Genomic DNA, 25,451 nt, shown 5'->3' with positions numbered 1-25,451 from the left:
GCCTCAGAGGTTGTCTAAGAGAATATTGGGAGCAACAACACCGTGAAGTCCAAAGAACACACAAGACAGGTCAGGGATAAAGTTATTGAGAAATTTAAAGCAGGCTTAGGCTACAAAAAGATTTCCAAAGCTTTGAACATCCCACGGAGCACTGTTCAAGCGATCATTCAGAAATGGAAGGAGTATGGCACAACTGTAAACCTACCAAGACAAGGCCATCCACCTAAACTCACAGGCCGAACAAGAAGAGCGCTGATCAGAAATGCAGTCTAGAGGCCCGTGGTGACTCTGGACAAGCTGCAGAGATCTACAGCTCAGGTGGGAGACTCTGTCCATAGGACAACTATTAGTCATGCACTGTACAAAGTTGGCCTTTATGGAACAGTGGCAAGAAGAAAGGCATTGTTAACAGAAAGCATAAGAAGCCCCGTTTGCAGTTTGCCACAAGCCATGTGGGGGACACAGCAACCATGTGGAAGAAGGTGCTCTGATCAGATGAGACCAAAATGGAACTTTTTGGCCAAAATGCAAAACGCTATGTGTGGCAGAAAACTAACATTGCACATCACTCTGAACACACCACCCCCACTGTCAAATATGGTGGTGGCAGCATCATGCTGGGGGGGGGTGCATCTCTTCAGCAGGTACAGGGGAGCTGGTCAGAGTTGATGGGAAGATGGATGGAGCCAAATACAGGGCAAACTTGGAAGAAAACCTCTTGGAGACAAAAGACTTGAGACTGGGGCGGAGGTTCACCTTCCAGAAGGACAATGACCCTAAACATAAAGCCAGGGCAACAATGGAATGGTTTAAAGCAAAACATATCTATGTGTTAGAATGGCCCAGTCAAAGTCCATATCTAAATCCAATCGAGAATCTGTGGCAAGGTCTGAAAACTGCTGTTCACAAACGCTGTCCATCTAATCTGACTGAGCTGGAGCTGTTTTGCAAAGAATAATGGGCAAGGATTTCAGTCTCTAGATGTGCAAAGCTGCTAGAGACATACCCTAAAAGACTGGCAGCTGTAATTGCAGCAAAAGGTGGTTCTACAAAGTATTGACTCAGGGGGCCGAATAATTACGCACACTCCACTTTGCAGTTATTTATTTGTAAAAAATGTTTGGAATGATGTATGATTTGCGATCCACTTCTCACATGTACACCACTTTGTATTGGTCTTTCACGTGGAATTCCAATAAAATTGATGCATGTTTGTGGCAGTAATGTGACAAAATGTGGAAAATTTCAAGGGGGCCGAATACTTTTGCAACCCACTGTAGTAGCAGTTTGTGCAGTGAGTTGCTGTTTCTCCCCACGTTTGAAATGTTGTTCACCATTTTGTCTGCTTTTTATACACCTAGAAAATATGTTGTACCTAAAGTAGAGACAAATGCATTGTATACTGTATACCCAAAGTGCAGAAAAAAAATCAGTGATGAGCTGAAATTTTGCATTTACATAATTGCAGGATGGAATTTGCAATTATGACAAGAAATAATAATTTGTACTTATCAGAGAATTTGAAATTCATACATTTGTGTCATAATGTTGCTTTAAATCGTAATTTTGTCTTTCATTCATAATTTTGTAATTTAGAATTATTAGGAAAAAATACATGCAATTACGAAATCACATTGTATACTGTACACCTAAAGTGGAGAAACGATGCACCATATATATTGTATACCTAAAGTGGAGAAAAGATGCATTTTATACTTTATACCTACAGTAGGTAAAAGATGTTCTGTATACCTAAAGTGGATCAAAGGTGTATTGTATACTGTATACCCAAAGTGAATTAAATATGCTATAGCATGGTATTGTATTGCATTGCATTGTACTGTATTCAATTGTATACCTAAAGTGGAAAAATGAAGTTCTGCTGAAGATGAATAGGTGGCAGACAGATGCCACATGAAGTAGTATTGAGGCCCCTTGCCCACTGGCATTGTGAACCTGCATTGCGTTACCCTTTCTTACCGCAAGGTGCTGTGAGTGCAATGTAAGTGAATGGAGCCTTGCAGAGTTAATGTGTTGCGATGCGTCGGAAGTATCCAAACTGCCGTAGTCTGCAGTGCGTTACCGTATGAACTGAACTTACCTCATGGATCATGGAGTAATGCAAGTCAATGGGTGTTGCAGTGGGTGTGCACAACGGGAGTGCAATGGGGCACTCCTGCATGGACCAATGGGAATCCCAGTGACGTACATCTTACCCGGCAGGGAGTACATCACTAGCCGGGGCGAGCATATGCATATGACCCTCTCCTGAACTGTGGCCAGGGTCATATGAAGCTTCATATCTGTGGTGGGATGCAGTGCTCGCATCACATTGCACAAATCAAGTTTAAAACTGTAATGATAGGGCAAAATGTTTGGTTATCACGGACAGGGACTATTACATATGAGTAGGGTTTATGTATGTGCTGTTATCACATTATGAGGTACGTATGTACACACGCTGGATTAAACTTGGCCGTACAGCCAATAAACACTGTCATGGGTGAGACTCTTTCTTTAGCCACAACCAATCCTGTCCTCAGTTTTGCTCTATGCATCGTCACTCCTCTCCATAGAGACAGACGTGTCACTAGCCTTAGACAAAGATCAGCTGGATAGATTACTGGTAAGGCTTTTGCCTTTAATGTAGGATTTGAATCACAGCTCAAGCCAGTACATAAAACATTAAGGAGTCTTTGGGCAAGGCTCCCTAAAGTCCTGGTTGCCAGTGGAGCCTAAGTGGCTGCAGATCCTCCAGGATAAAAGCGCCTATAAATGTTCTGTGTCTTGTCTAGACTAGGAGTGCATCTGTACAAAAGTTGACCCCAAACTGCCACATGAGCAATTAAGTCCCAACCCTGCTGTGTTGCAGTATAATTCTACTCACTGCCCTTACAGTTCTATGGCCCTGCTCCCATCTCTGCATTATGGCGGATTGCATTACTCTAACTCGCTGCATGCAGTCGTTGGCTGAACCTGCATGATATAACGCACAGTGTCCATTGCAGTTCACACATATTGTAATGCATTCATTATGCAACACACACAGTGTGAATCCACTCCCTTTATGCCACTTAGGAAAATGTATTTCTAATGACATCCTTTATTACTTTATCTGGCACATGTAAAAGAAGTAGACAACTCTGTGAGGTCACACCTCCAGGACAATAACTGATCAGGCTTGGGAACAGCCACAGGATATTAAAATTAAGAAGCACTATGGTGGCAAAACATTTCTCATAATGTCACGCCTTTATTGTTTTGTATACAAGGAATTGAAGCAACATGATGTATTTTAAAGGATAGAGATAGAATCCAGAGTCTGTACTGTCTGTCATATGCAACGACATCCTCATTTCTTGTGTTTTTACACTGTATCAGGGCGAAAAATAAATTATAAATGCATAAATGTTTTATGAGCGGAGAAAAATATTATATGATCTGGTTTATTGCTATGAATAGTTTTTCATGGGTGTTTCTTAACCTCCCCTGGGATTTCTGTGCAAAAAGTGATTCAATTAATTTCAAATAATTTTCTTTTTTTTTTACAATTTAAGCTTATTGAAGTAACAAATTGTTAATACAATAAGCAACAATCAGGATAACATTCAAAATCAAATAAGTGCAATTATATAAGTTGAAAGACAACAAGCTTACAGATTAATGTCAGAACGTATCTTATTAGTTTTGACTAATAATAGACAGAAAGTAACTGTTGGTAGTAGGGATGAGCGTAATGACCTAATTACGAATTTCCGAAATTTCGCGAAATTACTACAATTACGATTTTAGCAGTAATCGAAATTTCGTAATTTTCGCAAATTACGCAAATTTTCGTAATTACGATTACGAAATTTAGTATTTTAAAGTTTGCAAAGGTTTCTATCCCTCTAGATGCCTTCGTAATCGAAATTTCACTCCCGTAATGACGAATTTCGTGTCTTCAACCGAAATTTTACTGTTTCAGGTTTGTAAGGGTTTCTATCCCTCTAGATGCCTAAAATGCACAGCCAGCCAGCCTCCTCCTCCTCCTCCTCCTCCTCCTCCTCCTCCTCCTCCTCCTCCTCCTCCTCCTCCTCCTCCTCCTCCTCCTCCTCCTCCTCCTCCTCCCCCTCTCTCTCTCTCTCTCCCCAGAGATCTGTAGTACTTCAAAACCATACTCACATTCATGACATGTCCAGGGATCAAACCCAGGCCAACCACATGGAAGACAGCTATGCTCACCACCATACCACCAAACACACACTAAATAGACTGCTAACCTAAATCTTACTTGTAGACAGTCATATGAGACACATGCTGGGTGCAGGGCTTTGTGATTGGACCATGCGATAGAGTGAGGTGCAAAAATGAAATCATGCCTAGCAGAGGATGGTTTCACAGTGCTAAATGCTAGGCTGGCTGTGGTGCAATTGGTTAGTGTGTCTGGCTGGTAACAGCAAGGTTACAGGTTCAATTCCATCCAGGCATGTCTTTTCCTTTTGCGTTCAACAGTTGTCCAAACAGAGCCAACAGAGCCCCAGATAGCCATGTAGAGTTAGGTCACAGCTAGCCTGGCTGTGGTGCAATTGGTTAGTGCGTCTGGCTAGTAACAGCAAGGTTACAGGTTCGATTCCATCCAGGCATGTCTTTTCCTTTTGCGTTCAACAGTTGTCCAAACAGAGTCAACAGAGCCCCAGATAGCCATGTAGAGTTAGGTCACTGCTAGCCTGGCTGTGGTGCAATTGGTTAGTGCGTCTGGCTGGTAACAGCAAGGTTACAGGTTCGATTCCATCCAGGCATGTCTTTTCCTTTTGCATTCAACAGTTGTCCAAACAGAGCCAACAGAGCCCCAGATAGCCATGTAGAGTTAGGTCACAGCTAGCCTGGCTGTGGTGCAATTGGTTAGTGCGTCTGGCTGGTAACAGCAAGGTTACAGGTTCGATTCCATCCAGGCATGTCTTTTCCTTTTGCGTTCAACAGTTGTCCAAACAGAGCCCCAGATAGCCATGTAGAGTTAGGTCACAGCTAGCCTGGCTGTGGTGCAATTGGTTAGTGTGTCTGGCTGGTAACAGCAAGGTTTGATTCCATCCAGGCATGTCTTTTCCTTTTGCGTGCGCGCGCTGCGCCATTGAACCCCATGGGGTATTTTGCCTGCGTAAAACTTTACGCATGCAAAACTTTGTGCTCGGTGTTTGGACAACTGTTGAACTCAAAAGGAAAAGACATGCCTGGATGGAATCGAACCTGTAACCTTGCTGTTACCAGCCAGACACACTAACCAATTGCACCACAGCCAGGCTAGCTGTGACCTAACTCTACATGGCTATCTGGGGCTCTGTTGGCTCTGTTTGGACAACTGTTGAACGCAAAAGGAAAAGACATGCCTGGATGGAATCGAACCTGTAACCTTGCTGTTACCAGCCAGACGCACTAACCAATTGCACCACAGCCAGCCTAGCATTTAGCATTGTGAAACCATCCTCTGCTAGGCATGATTTCATTTTTGCACCTCACTCTATCGCATGGTCCATGGTCCAATCACAAAGCCCTGCACCCAGCATGTGTCTCATATGACTGTCTACAAGTAAGATTTAGGTTAGCAGTCTATTTAGTGTGTGTTTGGTGGTATGGTGGTGAGCATAGCTGTCTTCCATGTGGTTGGCCTGGGTTTGATCCCTGGACATGTCATGAATGTGAGTATGGTTTTGAAATACTACAGATCTCTGGGGAGAGAGAGAGAGAGAGAGAGGGAGAGAGAGAGAGAGAGAGAGAGAGAGAGAGAGAGAGAGAGAAGGAGGAGGAGGAGGAGGGCTGGCTGTGCTATTCATTTTAGGCATCTAGAGGGATAGAAACCCTTACAAACCTGAAACAGTAAAATTTCGGTTGGAGACACGAAATTCGTCATTACGGGAGTGAAATTTCGATTACGAAATTGTAAATTACGATTTGAAAATTAATTACGAAATTACGAATTTGGGTCGTAATGTTAAATTTCGCATTCGTAATAAAAGCAGTTCGAAATTTCGAAAATTTCGGCTCATCTCTAGTTGGTAGGCCTGTAGTACGTCTTAATAGAATCGGGTGTAAGTTTCTGCACATGTGTCACTGAGATATAGAAAGGGAAAGAGAGAGTAAGGAAGATAGCCAGAGAAGGCAGAGGAAAGTAAGAACAGCTCATAAATTGAAAGGAGTACATCCCAGACTCAAGAGCTCATAATGTTTTTGTATTTTTCAGTGCATTGGTATTCAAACCAAACCATCCAGGTGATGGAGTGTTTTTCACTTTGGTCATTTGCAATATGAATTAAATTTTCCACTTTTTCGGTGGGGTCAACCCACTTAATCCAGTCCATAATCGAGGGGGGAGAGACAGATTTCCAATAAACGGGTATCAGGGCTCTGGCTGCATTAATCATATGAATTTGTAGGGACCGTTTGTAAGATTTAATGGACTCAGCCGTATTGTGAAGCGGTAAAGTGCCTGGAGAGAAGTCAATTTGGTCACAAGAAACCTTTTCCATTATTTGATGTATTTGTGTCCAGTAAGGTTTTATGGAGGAGCATGACCAGAAAATATGTAGGAGTGTTCTTTTTTGCAAGCCACATCTCCAACATAGGTCTGGAGTAGAAGGGTATATTCTGTGTATGATGGCTGGGGTTCTGTACCAAGGAGATATAATTTTATAACCAAGTTCCTCGGTGTTTACGCATAAAGAACCTTTATGATTTAGTGTGAAAATGTTTTGCCATTGGTCGTTGTGGAGTGTAATTCCTAAATCTGTCTCCCATTGTTCCTGATATTTAAGTTTGTCTGAGGTAGGGGCAGCCGACAGCAGCTGGTAGAGAAAAGAGACCAGGGGCTTGATTCACAAAGCCGTGCTAACTGTTTAGCACGGGTGTGCTAAACAGTTAGCACGTGAAGTGCCGTTCACGGACTTTTGCGCTCGCAAAGTGCCGCGTTTCACGTGATCATGGACTTTTGCGCGCGCAAAAGTCTGCGATCACTCGAATCGCGGCACTTTGCGCGCACAAAAGTCTGCGAATGGCACTTCACGTGCTAACTGTTTAGCACACCCATGCTAAACAGTTAGCACAGCTTTGTGAATCAAGCCCCAAGTGTCTAGGCGTGTCTTTTACCAAAATCAGGTTCTTTTCTATTTACTTTTCCTGGCTCCAGTGGGGGCGCTGTTGCGGATTTCCGCATGGAGATAGGCGAAAATAGCCGATCTCCGTCGGGTCCGCTCTACTGCGCAGGAAACTTGCGCCTGCGCAGTAGAGCGGCCCGACAGCGATCGGCTATTTCAGCCTATCTCCGAGGCAGAGAGCCGAGACTGCGGCTGTGCTGGAGCCGGGAAGGTAAATATTTACATCCCTGCTTTTCAGGGAGCTTGATCTCCGGCGCCATGAGACCGAGGAGAAAGGGGGAAGCCTCAATAGAATCCGGAGGCTTCCCCCACCCCAGGTGAGTACCCCCCAGGGGAGGTTTTTCTCAGCACAGGTTTTCTTTAATATCGGCTTGAAGTCATAAACTATGGCGCAAGGCTGCACTTTGTGGTTATTTATCAATAATATTGCAGCCTCCCGCCAGCATATTACCCTAAGCCCTCCCACCAGCATCTTTAATGAAAAATAGACCAATATTTCGTTCACGATAATTAACTGCTTTCTCCTGCCTCCTGACACGTTTGCAGAAATGATGGCAGACCGGCATATTACGCTAAGCCCTCCTGCAAGCATTAGAACTTTTCTCTTCTCTTGCCATCCACTGGCATAAGAACTCTTGCAGTGCCTGAACATGGTCCTACCGCTTAGTTGGTGCCAACCTCTAGCCCCACAGTATATGGATGGGCAGCTACGTATTCGGAACTCTGACTGCGCTCCATCCCCACACCTATGCACTTGGCAATGAATGCTGTAGCTGTGTGCATGCCTGATAATTAACGGCTTTGGTCCCGGGAAAAGCAGCAAGACACAACTGAAGTGCACCACAGCAGCCATGCAATGCCTGCGCTTCATTTAGGTGTGGAGATGGAGCGCAGTCAGAGTTCAGGAAATGTAGCTCCCATCCATCTCTGGGGCTGGAGGTTGGCACTGACTGAGCACAGTGGCGTTGCTACACTGGGGCATACCCAGGCTTAAGCCCCAGCTGACAAGCTGTCAGCCCACCCCAAAAGCCCCCCAAGCAGGGTTGCCAATGCAAAGCAGCAGGTGGGGTGGAAGCTGAGAGAGAAGAGGGAGCGATGGGCACAGCGGTGGGGAAGGGGGGACGTCTCCCCCCTTCCCTCAACTTGGGGCTCCCCCTCTCTCCCTCGCTCCACCTTACAGATATGAGTGGCGGGCCGGCGGCAAAAGACTTCCTCTCTTCCCAGAGCGGCTGATGTGTGCGCCGCTGCTCTGGTCTAGTCTAGACCAGAGTAGTGGCGCACTTATCTTTCTCTCTCTCCCGCGTTGGGAAGAGAGAAAGATCTGTGCGCCACTACTCTGGTCTAGACAAGACCAGAGTTGCGGCGCACAGATCAGCCGCTCTGGCAAGAGAGGAAGTCTTCTGTCGCCGGCCCGACGCTCATATCTGGAGGGGGGAGCAAGGGAGAGAGGGGGAGCCCCAAGGTGAGGGAAAGGGGGGGGAAACGTCTCCAGCCATCTCTTAGTTCACAGAAGAATGCATTCTTGTGCTTAGTCACCTACACTGCACTATCTGTCCCAGGAGAGGACGTCAGGATGTGTGCTCCTAATCCCTAGATAGGTTTGATGCAATTAATGTTTGCATGTCTGCACTATGCATGTTACAGGGCCAGAGTTAGGACACCTACGTTTACCTGGGTACTTCTGCCCCCTGTAGGTGACTAAGCATTAGAATCCATTCTTCTGTGAACTAAGACCCCTGCTTTTAACTTAGCTGTAGGGATAACAGTGGTGCCTGGATGAGTGAATCTGTGAATGCAATTGTTTGAACATTTGCATGTGAGAGTGCGAAGGGTTAATAGATTTTTGCTGTTTTCTGGCCACAACCCCTTCAGCACCTCCTTTTCCTTAATATCTTATTTAATATCATAACTAGAGGCGATGTGCCTGGATATATGTGTTTTTTCCTTGTTACTGACCCCTGTGGCTAGAGTTTTTTAATCAGTGCACTCCCTCCTTCCCCTGTATGTGTTTTTTTGTCAGCATGCACACAGCTTATGCTGGTGTATGTGCATGGTGCGCATGGACACATTATGTTAGCTCCCTTGTGCAATTGGTAAGATGCGCTATCTTTCCCAGGAGAGGACGTCAGGATGTGTGCTCCTAATCCCTAGATAGGTTTATGCAATGAATGTTTGCATGTCTGCACTATGCATGTTACAGGGCCAGAGTTAGGACACCTACGTTTACCTGGGTACTTCTGTGCAGTGTAGGTGACTAGGCATAAGAATGCATTCTTCTGTGAACTAAGACCCCGGCTTTTAACTTAGCTGTAGGGATAATAGTGGTGCCTGGATGAGTGAATCTGTGAATGCATTTGTTAATAGATTTTTGCTGTTTTCTGGTCACACCCCCTTCAGCACCTCCCTTTCCTTAATATCTTATTTAATGTCCTAACTAGAAGCGATGTGCCTAGATATATGTGTTTTTTCAGAGTAGGAGCGGGACCACTTGCTGGGAGGCTCAGCAACGGCAGACTGGTCTTGGACAGAACAGGTAGCAGAGGGAAGTAGAACAGGCCTCCCCTTCAACCCACGTGGTGGCACCACCAGCTGCGATGCCCCAGATCTTGCACCCTCCTCAGCAGCACCATGGAGGGTGACCCAAATGGGCGGTAAAAGTTAGATGCCTGCTGCTCCAGCCATCCATAGTGAAGTGCACCTTGCCACCGACCACATGATCCATAGACCAGCCGACACACTCCACAATGTGCTGGTGGAGGGCAGGGATAGCATTCCTGGCAAAATAATGGCAGCTGGGGATCCGCCATTGTGGAGCAATCTGCGGAAGGGGGCACAGTCTGTTGGCTCAACAGCCTTGCCAGGAGCGCATTATTTTTCACAACAAAAGGATCACTTGCAGGGAGAATTCACTTCCTCTGCAACATTTCTGGCACAGAGGCCTGACGCTGGAAACTGGTGATTCAAAGGAAACCAACAAGGGTGATGATGAGGTGCTTGACGAGGTCTGGAGTCCTCTTCCAGCCTGGCATGCAGAGGAGTTTGAACTCGAATGGGACTGAGCAGGTTGGATAGGCACAGGATGAGTAGAAAAAGAAGAGGAGGGGCCTGTTGCTGCTGCTTTTCCTCCACCCATCTTATTGTAATTCTTTACATATTCGAACTCACGTCTGTGGTGGTTGCGCAGATGGTTTATCAGTCCTGAAGTGCTGAACCCGGTGCCCGATTTGCCTCTGCTCACCGATTTACGGCACACAGAACAGACTGCCCTGGATTCATCCTCTTCCAGAACAGCAAAATAATTCCATGCAGGGGACGTGCGTGCACATGGAGCAGTGGTGCGACCTGTTCTAGGACGTCGATGCTCAGCATTGGACTGGTGGGTACTGACAGACGGGAAAGCACTTGCAGGCTGCTGGCCAAGTGTCTGCTCTGTTTCTCCATGCTGCTCACGCCTGCTAGTGCCTAACCCACCAGATGGCAACCACGGTGGATCAGCCACCTCATCATCCAAAACATCAACCAGTTCAACCAATGCACTGGAACCCATAAGTGACTCTTCTGGACCCTCCACCTGGCGACAAAACACCTCTGTAGTTGACTGGACTGGTGGTGATGTAGATTGGTGGTGACACAAGCTCCCAGTTGTGATGGATTACTGGATGAAGAAGAAAACACAGGGGCCATTTCTGTCACCACAGAACCCACCACTTCTTGGGACCTTGGTCCCATGGTCTCTTCCAATGCCTCATCCCAACCCTTCTGCACATCTCTCTTATCGACGTAGGTGTGCTTTAATTCTGGAGTAGAGTACTGGGAGGAAGCAACCTCGTCAAGAGAAGCAGCTGCCGATGGGTTCTGGTCATGAGGAACCTGGCCACTACTGGTGCTGCTGCCACTAGCTTTAAGTTCCTCACACTGGGTAGAGGGTTCCTGATCAAAATAATCAACTACCCTGTTCGCCTGCTGCTCTGTCAAAATGTTCCTGTGTGCGAACACAGGGAAGACATCTCTGATCAGGGCGAAACGCTTCCTGCTGCTGCTGCCACCCTCAACCTGATCACGTACTTGACGTGATCCACCAACACCACCACCACTCAATTTTCTTTTAGGAGTGGCAGGAAATTGCTGCTGCTCTTGCTTCATTCTTTTGGGGCCAAAAACTTTATTGGGGAAGGGGTATGAGCGACAGAACCAAAGTAAAATAAATCCAACTAACTTGAAATAAAAAACAGATAGGAAAATAAGGGGCTGAAATAAAGAAAATAAATCAAAAACAAAATAAAGAAAACAAAAAAAACAAAACACAAAAAAATGAACTTAGAAAAAAAAAAAACTTGCACTACACTCAACTGCGGCCTGGCTGGCTCTGTCTAACCCTCTCCACACAGCAACTACTAATACACTAAACTACAATCTATCACTCAAACTAACAATCTACTGTCACTCTCTCACTAATACACCTAGCTACTACTAATAATAGCTCACACTCAATCTAATTCTCTCTCACAGTCTTTAAAAATTATTTTGTTTTATATACAGTGTTTAAAAAGACGGTAGTTTTATGTTGAAACAACTAATATGGGTCTGTCTCTCCTCTCTCCAAAACCAGACTGAAACCCACAAGCTTCGTGACTGTCACACCTCTCTTATATACAAAATGGGTGGGATAGCTGATGACAGGTAGCTAGGAGCTGGTTGCTAACGTATGATTGGTTGGTTTTTGTTAAGACTCTAATTGGTGCAGAAATTCAGTTTTTAATGCAGAATTCATCATGTTTTAAGTTTCTGTGATGGGTCTATCTCCTTCCGATCCTTCTGATTGGCTAATGCAGCTTTTACACGCTTCTGATTAAATTCCGACGGAATTCCGCATAGAAATTCCACTATTTCCGATTAGCGCTATAGCTTTTCCTTTCCGGCTCACTGGAATAGAATTACCAATTTCCGACCGGAATCGCGGAAATCTCCATTCCAGGGAATCTGACTAGTATCCCTAGTCAGTTGCTCTCAGAAGCTCACCATTTTCTTCTTACAGTAATCCCTTCTAGTTCTGACAATATTTTGTCAGAACTGAAATATGCCAGTTTCTGTCAGTTATATATCAGCACTGTCAGTTACAACTGAATGTGCAAGGCAATGTCCATGTTTCCCTGTGGCTCAAGTGGGTGATATTACAGTTTAACAGTGGGCTGACCAGGAAGCGGTTATGGGGTAATGGCCATTTTTAAAATGGAGGATGAAGAAATCCAGTGATCAGAGTGGACAAATGGGATGCAGGAGAGGAGAAAGAGATTGAGGAGTAGACTACACGGGAGGTAAGTATGACCTGTGTATGGTTATTTTGGCTTTTTATATTCAGTTCAGGTTCTCTTTAAATAACGTTAGTAGTGCACTGCAGAGTCATTACGGCATCACCCTGCGCCATTTTTTAACTGCGCTGTTTTTAAATGTACCCAAATAAGTATGTAAGAGAATAGGAGAAGAGAGTAGGAGAGTAAAATGATGATTTCCAAATGTACATGCCAGTGGTCATACCTTCTATTCATATCTGCACATACTCTGGCTTCCCCTTGGCGCTCTGACAATTGGGATCCACAACTCCTCACATTTGCTTCCATTCATAAAGGGCTGTGCGATAAAAAAACAAAAACAAAATTAGGATGTTAATATACTGTATTCATTTTTTAGACCTTTGTTTCCTAATTCCTAAAGATTTTTACAGGCACGGTCAGAGTTCAGTAAATTACCCCCAAAAAATGGCTTTAATTCACAAAGATGTTCAGTAAACAGTAGAATAACCGAGATGAAGGTCTCTGTTCTATTACTGTGATCTCCTACTTATATACTGTGACAGCTTTACAAAAATAAGAGGCATCCCCGGCATCCGTACATAGATCTACATGATCCCTTTTAGTCCCTCTGAATTAGCCTTCCTTAACATTTTATTTAATAGCCGGTATTTATGAACTCGCGATAAACATCAAACATGCCATAGCTAGATGATTTCACCACTTGCTCCTCTACATTTTCAAACAGGAACTTAAAGGGTTAACATCTAAAGGGCTGCAGGGGAAATCTCTTTTTGTCTTTTCCTCTCTTTTCTGCTGCATTGGGGAGAGAAACTTGACCCTCCCAAGAACATGTCGGAATCAATAGAGAGAGAAGAAAGAGGAGGAGGCTCTTCCTATTGGCTCTCTGCTGCAATCTGTCATGTGTAATTGCATGTTTATGCTAGTTTCTGACACATCAGAGCTGGTCTGAAATACCAAACGTTACTTGGCATTACCGCATGCTCTAATCTTTATGTATTGACATTTATTGACGTGTTTAGGTATTTACTACACAAATCAGTAATTTACCTCACTGCTCGGTAATTTCAGCTTGCCATGCGGTAAAAGCATTTATGAATTGACATTTTACAAAAGGTTCAGTAAAATCAGCTGTTTTCTTCATTACTGCATGCGGTACTGCTTTATGAATTGGGGCCATTGCCTTCACTTGCCATCCATAGTTACCAACTGACTGATGTGTGGGGAGCTCTTGCTATATCCATTTGCCTTCAGGTAGCTCAGTATGTTCTTCCTCTTCACCTGGCAATGGTAGTCAATGTACAATGGGTACTGCAGATTGTGCCAAAGCATGCACTGCGCATAGAAAAGCCTTGCCCCATGGTGCTCTGTAGGGAAAGCTGCACTGAAACTCTGTTGATTACCTTCTTAGCATTGTTCCTGCTAAAATGTGCCACTGCTACTTCTGTTGGCAAGCTAAACGATTCTAAAAGGGCTCCTGAAAATTGCTACCAATATGAAATGGCTCCCATTGCCTTGCAGAGCATGCTGTTTTAGTGAAGGCGCCTGGCAGCCCTGTACAAGAACATATAATGCTTGGATATCAGCCACTCTTATTTCCACTGTTGTTGCTCTCCAGGAGTTTGGCTTCCTCTCAGTGCTGCTTTGCAACAATAAAAGTAAAGCCACCCTGCTGTTTATTGGAATATATTAGTTCTGTCATTCAGGTATACAGGGAGACAGCTGTAGCAGTAAATAAAGGGAGGATATATGGACAACGTGAATATATTTCCCCCTATCTTCACATAGCTGCTCTGTCTAGCAGAATATGAATCCCTACCACAGCAAACTTTAATAAGGTGCCAATTACATTACTGATGGGAATACGACAGCTGTCATCTTATCACCATAAATATTAATGTGTGTGTGTATATATATATATATATATATATATATATATATATATATATATATATATATAGCATTGTAAATGCACTGGCACATTTGTTCCTCCAGCTGTTGAAGTAATACGTATGATGTGATGAAGTCAACCTCATCTTACCAAACACACAATTGGAGAAACTCACTCCCAAACAGTTCTCTGCTGCTTTATAAAGCCTGCAGGCTGCTTATAAGCCAATGAGAAGTGCACACATAATACACCTAGCTTGCAGAAGTCAGCCAGTCAGCCAATTAGTTGGAGAGGGCTTCAGTTGCATATAGACAATAGCTATATGACCAGCAGGGGGCACCAGCGTGCAGGATATTCCCTCTCATCTGCCCCCCTCCTAACTAAACTGCATGGGATACTACAATAATTAAAAACAATGGTGCATGAGCCAGCCTGGGGCCCCGGGAACTCTCACTGCCCGGGGCCCCAGAACCAGCATCTAACACCATATGTGAGCGCAGCCAAAACCTTGGAGCTGCCACCTCCAAGGCCTGTCTCCTACTGCTCTAAAACTTACCAAACACACAATTGGAGAAACTCACTCCCAAACAGTTCTCTGCTGCTTTATAAAGCCTGCAGGCTGCTTATAAGCCAATGAGAAGTGCACACATAATACACCTAGCTTGCAGTGATAATCAAGCAGAAGCTGAGCAAGTCAGCCAATTAGTTGGAGAGGGCTTCAGTTGCATATAGACAATAGCTATATGACCAGCAGGGGGCACCAGCGTGCAGGATATTCCCTCTCATCTGCCCCCCTCCTAACTAAACTGCTAACTAATTGGCTGACTTGCTCAGCTTCTGCTTGATTATCACTGCAAGCTAGGTGTATTATGTGTGCACTTCTCATTGGCTTATAAGCAGCCTGCAGGCTTTATAAATCAGCAGAGAACTGTTTGGAAATGAGTTTCTCCAATTGTGTGTTTGGTAAGTTTTAGAGCAGTAGGAGACAGGCCTTGGAGGTGGCAGCTCCAAGGTTTTGGCTGCGCTCACATATGGTGTTAGATGCTGGTTCTGGGGCCCCGGGCAGTCGACCTCATCATGATCACTCCAGTGGACAAGCACCAGCCTTTCTTTAAATGCTTCCTCTTTCATATGTGGACAAGTGAAGAGAACATTGTCCTCCACCTTTGCCACTTTAGCACCCACTGTGCCGTCTAGTGGGCCTACTCATTTCTTTTGGACTAGTGCCCCTTTGAACGAATGATTCCAGTCAACATTTATTGAAAATTACGACCTGAAATCACTTAAGGCCCCTTTTACACTATGCTGATTTTATTGCACTGCAATACTATTTTTGCATGCAGGGTAATGCCACAGCAATGAAAGTCTGTGGAGCCTAGCACACTTACCCAGTCAGGTCACATTGCGCCGGTAGTTCACAATTGGCCGAAAAGTCAACAGCATGTTACCATCTTCCGCGACACAGCAGCAGCGGAATGCATGGGAGTCGATGGGCGACACAGAAATTTTACATTTGTTGGCGAAGCGAATGTACGGAATATGATGGGGAACCCGGGAATCCCAGAGTTGTACTTCCTGTCCAGCAGGGAGTTTGTCACTGGTCACGGGACAGAGAAGGAAGTGCGGTGGGCGGCACTATGCATATGACCCTACCGGCGCACTCTGCCACAGGGTCATATGAATGTCGTTTTTGGCGAGGCGATGGGATGGAGCATGGCACCGCAACATTATGACCAGGTGTAAAACTGGCCTAATTAAGCTCTATGATGAAAAGTGTAACATTTTAAATTCAAATGTATATATACATATAAGATAAGTAGAAGACTCTATGTGTGGTCACACCTCCAGGACAATAAATGATCAGGCTTGGGAACAGCTACAGGATAGGATATTAAGAAGCACTATGGTGGCAAAGCATTTCTCATAAGGTCATTCTCACAGTATAGCCAGGCATGGGTGTCTACAGTATAGCCAGGCATGGGTGCCCTAAGTACAGCCAGGCATGGGTGCCCACAGTATAGCCAGGTATGCGTGCTCACAGTATAGCCAGGCTTGGGTGCCCCCAGTATAGCCAGACGTGGGTGACGACAGTATAACCAGGTCTAGGTGCCCCATGCCCAGGGGCACAGCACATGGGTAGGAGCAATGCCCACACACAGCGGCGGGGAGGGGGCCCACTAACAAACACAGAACATTTTTATCACACTTTTCTCCTGGCGGACTCAAAGCGCCATTACTCCCCTCCCTCACCTCGGGCTCCCCGTCAGCGCTTCCTCCTCCAGCATTAATTGGCAGCAGCAGTGGGCATGGAAAAGGGGATGCGAACATACCTCTTCTGCGTTCCACACTCCGGAGGTCCGATCTTCTCTGTATCAGCTCCTGTCCTGACGCTACTTATTAACAGGATACTGATTAACAGGAAGTAGTGCTATCAGGCACTGATACAGAGAAGAACCTCCGGTGCATGGAATGCGGAAGTAAGTCTGCATTCCTTTTCATGCCGGCTGCCCACTAATGCTGAAGGAGGAAGCGTTGACGAGGAGCCCAAGGTGAGGGAGGGGGGGAGTGGGCCCCCCACCCCGCCACTATGTGTGGGCATTGCTCCCCCCTCATGCGCTGCATCCCCTCCTGCCCCAAAAAATGGCTCTGGGTGGGCCTCAGAGGGGCCCCAACCCCCCCAAGTGGCTGCATCCCTTGAAGACCCTATTGTTACGCCCCTGGTCGTGACCCCAAAGGTCACAGAACCGAAAGTGCTGTAATACAGCACACAGGAGTGGTGGGGAGATGGACAGAGGTTTGCTTAAAGAGAACCTGAACTGAAAATAAAAAGTCAAAATAACCATGCACAGGTCATACTTCACTCCTGTGTAGTCTACTCCTCAATCTATTTCTCCTTTCCTGCCTCCCATTTGTGCACTGTGATCAATGGAATTCTCTGTCCTACATTTTAAAAGTGGCTGTTACCCCACGACAGCTTTCTTGTCAGCATACTGTTAAACTGTAATATCACCCACTTGAGCCATAGGGAAACATGGACATTACCTTGCTCATTCAGTTGTAACTGACAGTGCTCATATATAACTGACAGCAACTAGTATATCTCAGTTCTGACAAAATATTGTCAGAACTAGAAGGGATCACTGTAAGAAGAAAATGGTGAGCTTCTGAGAGGAACTGACAGTGAGGTTAGTATGTAATATTCATTTGCAGCTTCGTCATGTGTTTCTACTCTATAATAAAACCCTGTGACCCTACGTGTGCTGTCTCTGTGTAGCTGGGTCAGTGCTTTTTGCTACTGTGCATGTGCGCAGCACGGATCCAGCCTCACAGAGACAGGAGGACAGGGACGGGGCCAGAGAGCCAGGCAGGCATGTGAGTGGGCAGCCGGGTGTGCGCCTGCACACGCGTGTCTGGCAGGTGCACGCACATGCGCTGACATGCGGGTGGCGGCGAGAAACACAGACCCTAGAGCCCGTTTTTAAACGGGCTTGGGTCTGCTAGTTTTAAATAGTTTTACTCACTTCAGGTTCCCTTTAACCACTTCAGCCCTGTGAGGAAGCACAGAAAAGCAGCCGCTTGCTCTCGGAGCAGGGCAGCTGCTTCCGTGTCCAGCATGGTGGCGCGGCGTGGAGGAACCGCCGCATGCCGCGTGAACAACAGAGTACGCGGAGAAGCCGCCGCGTGCAGTGCGACGGCTCCCGCTGCAAGCAGCGGAGACGCCGCTGGTGTGGCTGGGACTCATTGTCCCTCTGGCTTTAGAGTCACGCGTGCGTGCGCGCGCGCACTGAGGCAGGGAATATGTGACAGCCAGAGGTGAGTCAGCTGACCAGGCTGGTCAGCTGACTCTGGCTCCGCTCCTCATTGGTCCAGCACTTAGGGAGGTGCTGGAGAGATGTGTGTATATATACTGCCGGCTGTTCAGTTGCTGGTTGTCTGGCGTTGCGATCATTACGTGGTAGCACGCAGACCTGAGTCAGATCCGAAAGTGTGCCGGGACCAGCTGGAGCTGTAATCCTACACTTAGCTAGATTGTTGATAGTTTAAAGTACTAGTTTGATTGTGATTATCTGTTATGACCTTCTGCCTGTCTGACCATTCTCCTGAACTCTGATCCTGTACTTTGTCTTTCTGATACTCTGTTGCCGAATCCCGGCTCGTCCTTAGACTCTGCATCTGCCTTCTGATTTTGTACCTCAATATTTCTGATACCCTGTTGCCGAACCCTGCCTGTACTTTAGACTTCGCTTCTGCCTGCTGAATCTGTACTTTATCTGTCTGTGTGTGTACGACCTGGCTTGTCCGATCTCGAGAACCGACCTTGCTGTTAAAGGCGGTTCCTAGTCCTATTAGTGACACCTCCTCTTGAGTGTCACTATCAGTTTAGTCCTTCCTACTGTCAGCCTGACTCCTCCTTCCTAGGAGAGTTCAGGCCTTCAGAAGGAATCAGTGCAGTATCCCTTACTGCTTTGAAGCTTGTCCTCTAAGTATTACTGTTACACCAAACATTACACTCTACTCAGGTGTCCAGAGGTTAGCTTAGCTAGTATATTGGATTATCGGTGATACTGCAGATCATCTATAATCTGGTATATATCTGTATTCCCAGTGATACTGCAGATCACTGGTAATCAGATTCTCTCTGTGTTACACCGATTGTTACAAGCCCACAGTGTTGTTCACTTTATGCATCTGAGCAACTTTGACCTCCCATTCATTCACCGATAACTTTATCACTACTTATCACACTGAAATGATTTATGTCTTGTTTTTTTCCACCATCATTTAGGCTTTCTTTGGGTGGTACATTTTGCTAAGAATTATTTTATTCTAAATCCATTTTAACAGGCTTATTAAGAAAGAAATGGAAAAAAATCATTATTTCTCTGTTTTTGGCCATCAAAGTTTGAAATTAATACATGGTACTGTAATTAAAACCCATGTATTTTATTTGCCCATTTGTCCTGGTTATTACACCATTTAAATTATGTCCCTATCACAATTTATGGCGCCGATATTTTATTTGGAAATAAAGATGCATTTTTTCAATTTGTGTCCGTCACTATTTACAAGCCTGTTATTTAAAAAATTATATTAACATAGACCCTTAGGTAACTATTTATGTTGGGTTTTTTTTTATTGTAATTGTTTTTATTTTATTTTTTATTAAAAAATTTATTTGGGTAATTTTTGGTGTGGGAGGTAAACAGCTAATTTTAAATGTAATATGATCTATTTATTTATTTAAAAATGTATGTGGGTGTAGTTTTACTATTTGGCCACAAGATGGCCACAGTAAAAATGTCCTGGAAGCGAACGATCACGCTTTCAGGAACTAGAATGAGGACGGGGAACTTTTTTTAAGCAGAAAGACTGCGGCCTCTGATAAGAGACTGTCAGTTTTTCTCCGGGGGGCTAACGGCAGGCGGCAGGAGCGTGCACGATCGCGCGCCTCATTCAGCTGCAGCAGCACAGTCTATCTGGACGAACATATTCATCCAGATAGGCTTAAGTGGTTAAACTGAATTACTGGAGTCAAATTAGGTCTTCTCACAAGTATCACCTCTCCTTTGGAACTCTCTCTCAAAGCCTGTGCATCATGTTTGAAGCCTGTAAATCTTCAAATGCACCCTTAGCACACTTGTTCAGACAAGCCTATAATTTGTTATAGCTAGAAATTGAGGCTCACTTGCTGTTGTTTGGGACTGGGGGATTTTATTGTCTGGGGAAAAATGTGAGATTTTCTTCAAAACGAAAACAGCACAGATCTTAATTTTTGCAGCACAAATAAGCACAAACCTAGCACTAACCAAACATGGGGTTTTTATATGTGCCAGCCTCACAAGCTCATCAGTTGTTTGTGCTTGTACTTGTTTTGCTGGATTTCTGGAGTTAAACAGCTATGTACCTTCCCCCCTCCCCCCCCCCCCCCCCCGCCACATATTGTCTGTTTTGCACATGTGCAATGCTATGGAAGATATTCACACTACATAAATAAAACAAATAATAATTTTGTGATCATGTTTCATAAATGTTATCAGCTGGGCTATTGATTAATAAGATCAAACAGCCAGGAGTTAGCGTATTAGTACCTTAACAGTGAAATAGTGCTTTCGTTTATCCATTCTGGACGTTGGCTGGACCCGGAAATAGAAGAATATGAGAATATTTGTTCTGCAACCAGAATCTGATTCTGAACAATATGTCCTAGCGAATGAGAGAATTGGATAATACATATACCGTAATATTAAATAAATTACATGCTGTCAGATCGATTTGCATTGAAGCAACACAGTTACACACATCTTTCTACTGTCTACGTCTCTCATCTTGATAATGAGATATCCAGGTTTTGTTGATTAAGTATCGGTTGCAATAAATATTATATCCATCATTGTTTGAAAATTCGCTAATTGGTAATCTGTCATTCATGTGTATTTACAAAACCTTCCTTGCGCAAACATTTGTTTTTATTTCCTTCTGGAAAACATGTTTTGTTTAAAAGTACCAGAAGCTCCCAGAAAGCTTTTTCTTGATTGGCAAGCTGCCTATTAACGGAGAAAATGAAAATCAGAGCACTATGCAGGGGTGAGGAGTTTTACAAAAAGCAAATGTTTTCAAAAAAGAAACGGGACAGCTGGACCTCTCTATGTCAAAAGTGCTGTGTGCTTCACCGCAGAGTGCTGGAGTACAGGTAGCCAGTCCACATCCAATTCCAGTAAGTAAAAAACCTCTGCACTCCTTCCATACGATAACATTAAAATATTTTTTTTGAAACATCAATAAAAAATAGCAATAAGCATGGCAGCATGCAAGCTGACGCGTTTCCGACTCCACTAGGTCCTTAGTTGTAGCTATGACTAAGGACCCAACAGGGTGGGAAACACATCAGCTTGCATGCTACCATGATTTTTGCTATTTTTTTTCAATAAAGAGATTTCGATTTTATCGTATAGAAGAAGTGCAGAGTTTTTTTGCTTACTAAAAACCAAATGTAGTTGCAAGTTGCTCTTGAGCCATTGTTATTAGCAATTATACTGAATTACGACAGAGAATCTGGCAGCGGGGCGTAACTACAAATAATAGGGCCTCCAACAAAAGTTTGAGGGGGTGCCCCAATGTTCAAACCCTTCCCCTTGCCTACCCCTGGAGACCCTCACAGACTTGGAGGCGGGCTCTTACAAGGGTCATAAAACAAGTATTAACGTCATAATCTTCACACCCATAGCAAGTGAAGCCACAAAAACAATTGCTTTGAAGAATGGATGCCTTTATCTAAGGGAGTGAAGTAGTAGTTGGGGCCCCATTACCGCTCCCCTGGTATCTACACCCCTATAATGGAGGGTTCCAGGAGAACATCTAGTGAGCAGACAGACAAAGGAAAATACATTTTCTCCATTTGTCTCAGGTACACTTTAAGCTCTGCTGCGGCTACTGTGTGAATCACCTCCTAAGCCCCTGCCCTCCTCCACAACAGTGGGGGTCGCTTATGCTCAGTGGTGTAGTTAAGGAGCTGTGGGCTGCAGTGCAAATTTTACATCCCCCTCTCCCCCCAAGCACTTAATTGATGCAAAAAAAACCTGCCAAGGACAACCACAGTGTCAGAGGTGCAAGAAGGGAATGGGGAGCACTTTGTTAATGATTACTACTATTCAAAGCATCAATAGAATTAATTATTATTGCCAATATAGAGCTAATACTGTGTTTGAGGGAGGGCCCTGCAGGGCCCTGGTGCGGTTGCAACCTCTTTTACTATTACTATTATTTAGTATGTATATAATGTATTATTTAGTATTTACATAATTTAAATACAACATTTTGTAGTCAGATGGATGGCTAAGATGTGGCTTATGTTGTAGAGTCTGACCACATCACATTCCTAATCACATGAATATAAGCAATAGTGTTGTTACAAAGCCATGGGCTCCACGGCAAATTGTACTCTGGGCCTTCCACCACTGTAATGGTTTCCCTTCTAGAAGCTCCTTACCAAAGATGGCAGCAGTCAGAGATGGCAATGAGTTTTCTTTTGTAAAGAAGGTAACAAAATACATAACCATACTACATCAATATCATCACATGTACATTGCAAAGTTTTACAATGCAACTCCAAATATAACTAACAATAGGGGCACATTGTAAGCCCGACATGCGTTAGTTGATTCTGTCGATGTCTATGTCTTTTTTTAATGTGGATTTATCCTCAATAAAGAAAAACGGCTTTTGGAATCTCGCTGAGTTTGCAGAACCTTCTCCTCTTCATAACTCAAAAAAGTGCATAAAGTCCAGTTTAAAATGGGAACAATTTTATTAATGATTATCACTATGGCAAGCCTAAATAATGGCCATTGTTAACGCCAATTAAGAGTTAATGCAGCGGCTGAAGCAGGTCCCAGGCAAGCACTCTGGAACAGTTCTAATCTTGACATCTGTAGTACCTCTTCCTATGCCACTGAATGTCAGGCAGTCTCTGACCCAATCATCAGGTGTGTTAAAGTGGGCATGTCTACTGGCACATCTGTGGCTGTTTCTCTGTGATGCCATCATCATGCTGCTCTTTTAAGCTCAACACACACCATACAATCTCGGTTGTACGGATTTACCAAATCTATGTAGTATAAGGGCCAACATATTGAAAATAATTAATAATTATTCAATAATAATTGATTGAATAAGCTTTTATACTACATGAAAGTGGTAAGATTGAACAACCAAGATTGTATGGTGTGTGTTAAGCCTAAGGCTACATACACACTTGAGATAAAAGTCTTTGGAAAATGCAAGATCACAGACCAATTTTACCCCATTCCATGTAGTATGAGAGCCATACTCTACACAGTCTATTCTATTGAGCTGAACTCCCCATCAGATAAAAATATTTGCAAGATGCTGCACACAAAGATGCTGTAGACATTCAACAGATCAGTATCTGCAAAAGATCAGTTCCTGAAAAAGGTCCGTTCTTGCAAAATGCATTCATAGTCTATGAGATCTGCAGATCCTTATACAAACCTTGTTTAATGGACAATCATCTGCAGATCAGATCCACCAGGATTAATCTTCAGATCTGCAGTTGATTGTCAGATATGCAGATGAATGTCTGTTAAACAAGGTGTGTAAATAGACAGCGTCTAACCCTAGCGGCAATCGCCGCTCGGAGACTGAAGGCGGGGCGGAGCTCTGCCCCGAGCAGGAGATGCGCTCGCCCATCGGCGTTAGGCGGTCCCAGGGGGGGTTAAAGTCTCGCTGCAGGGCCGCACACCTCAGCACAAAAGTGATCCCCCCCCTTTTCTCCCCACCAACAGAGCTTTCTGTTGGTGGGGTCTGATCGCCGTGCAGATGTTTATTTTTTGGTAAATATTTTTTTTCTAATAAATTTCCCTATTTATTTATATTTTTTTCTTCCCCCCCTCCCTCCCTCCCCTCGCCAGTCAATCAGTGTGATCAGCTGTCATAGGCTTCAGCCTATGACAGCAGATTGCTTCCCTGTTGCCCAGGGGGACAGCCGTGTCATACGGCTGTCCTCAGTACAGCGCTGCCGTAGATCCCAGCGCTGTACAGTGATAAAAGATGGCGGTTTCACCGTCTAACAGTCTCCAAGCGGCGACTGCCGCTGGGAGACTGAAGGCGAAACGGAGCGATGTTCTGCAAACCACGCCCCAAGGACTTTACGCCAATCGGCGTTAGACAGTCCTGGGGCTGGTGCTGCCTGCACGCCCATCGGCATGACGCGGTCGTCTAAAGGTTAACATTGCTGGGGGACTTTTACAGGAGCAGGGTAAGCCATTTTTTCGCTTTTCCCTGCACCCAAATTTCCTGCCACCTTAGTTACATGAATGCAATGAGAGTGGGGAGAAAATGTTTATGGTTTTGCCTACCATGAAAGGGGAGCCCGTTGCCATTGGGGATCACCTGTACACACTCTAGATTTTCACCTGAAATAATCCCACATGATCCTTTTGGGCAGGTGTGTATGTAACTTTATTGCCTTATTTTATAGAGACAAAAGCATTCCAATTGTTTATGAAATGACAAGAGCAGCAAACTATGGAAATTACAGAAGTGACACGAAATTAAAATCAATTCAACTTGTTGATGGCTCCCCTCTGTGTTGTTAAGGCAAAAAATAGGAGAGAGATGATGAACTGTCATTGAGCATAAAACAATATGAAGAGGATCATTAACCTGTAGAGCCAACCCAAGCTGCTAGCGGAAAGTACATACAACCTTAATTCCCAATGCAAACAACTGAGGTCTGCAGAAGCAGATTCTCATCTTGGCTATACTTATTGGCATTAGATCCTATTTCATTCTCAGCACACCAATAAAACCCTTTATAGGACAAATATCCCACAACACAGACAGAGACTTCAGAAATACCTATTTTTTCCCAGACAGGAAAATCTATAAAACTCAATGAAGTCAGAAGAAAAGTTTAAACACTGCAGCCCTGGAAGCATAAAGCTAGTGAGGGCAGCTAATGCAGAAAGACAATTGAATAAGGGAATCAGCAAGAAGCTGTCAGCATATTTATTAGCTGGAGCTGCAAAGTGTTGTCTCCCTGTCTGGAGGAAACACCGGAGTCTGGATGCCTTTGTAGCATTTGGATACACTAGTTGTCTATATGTATCCATTGTTTCTTCTCCAGAAATCATTTACATGACATTTATGCCCTTTCAGCACCTCTTTTCATGTTAGATTCTCTTAACAATCCCATTGTTTTGTCTTTAACATTGGAAAACAGTATAGTAAAGGTAAAGGTGAACTTGAAATGTAGGTGGAATAAAACTGAAACAGGATCACTTAAGGTATCACCTCATTACTGTAAACTTTGTGGATGTAAAATGATTTTGTATTTTAAGGTAGTGTTAGGTCCTTCATTTGTAACCCTTAATGGTAGATTTTACAACGAATGTTCGGGCCTGTTCATTTTAATTACAGATTATTATGTATAAGGAAGCTGCCTATTAATGTTGATGTTTTTGTCGAGACCCAGGCGGAATCCGCAGCTTCCAGGTCTCGGCGCTTGTTCTCCACTGATGACGTGCGAGCTGGGACACAGACTGCACTTCCTGGTAGGCGGAGGGCGCGTTCTCAGTACGCTCTCCGCAAAGGTAAACAATAGTC

Source organism: Hyperolius riggenbachi, chromosome 3 (genome assembly GCF_040937935.1).
Source record: "Hyperolius riggenbachi isolate aHypRig1 chromosome 3, aHypRig1.pri, whole genome shotgun sequence".
Taxonomy (NCBI): Eukaryota; Metazoa; Chordata; class Amphibia; order Anura; family Hyperoliidae; genus Hyperolius; species Hyperolius riggenbachi.
The sequence above is the reverse complement of the archived record's forward strand: the minus strand, read 5'-3'. Positions refer to the sequence as shown.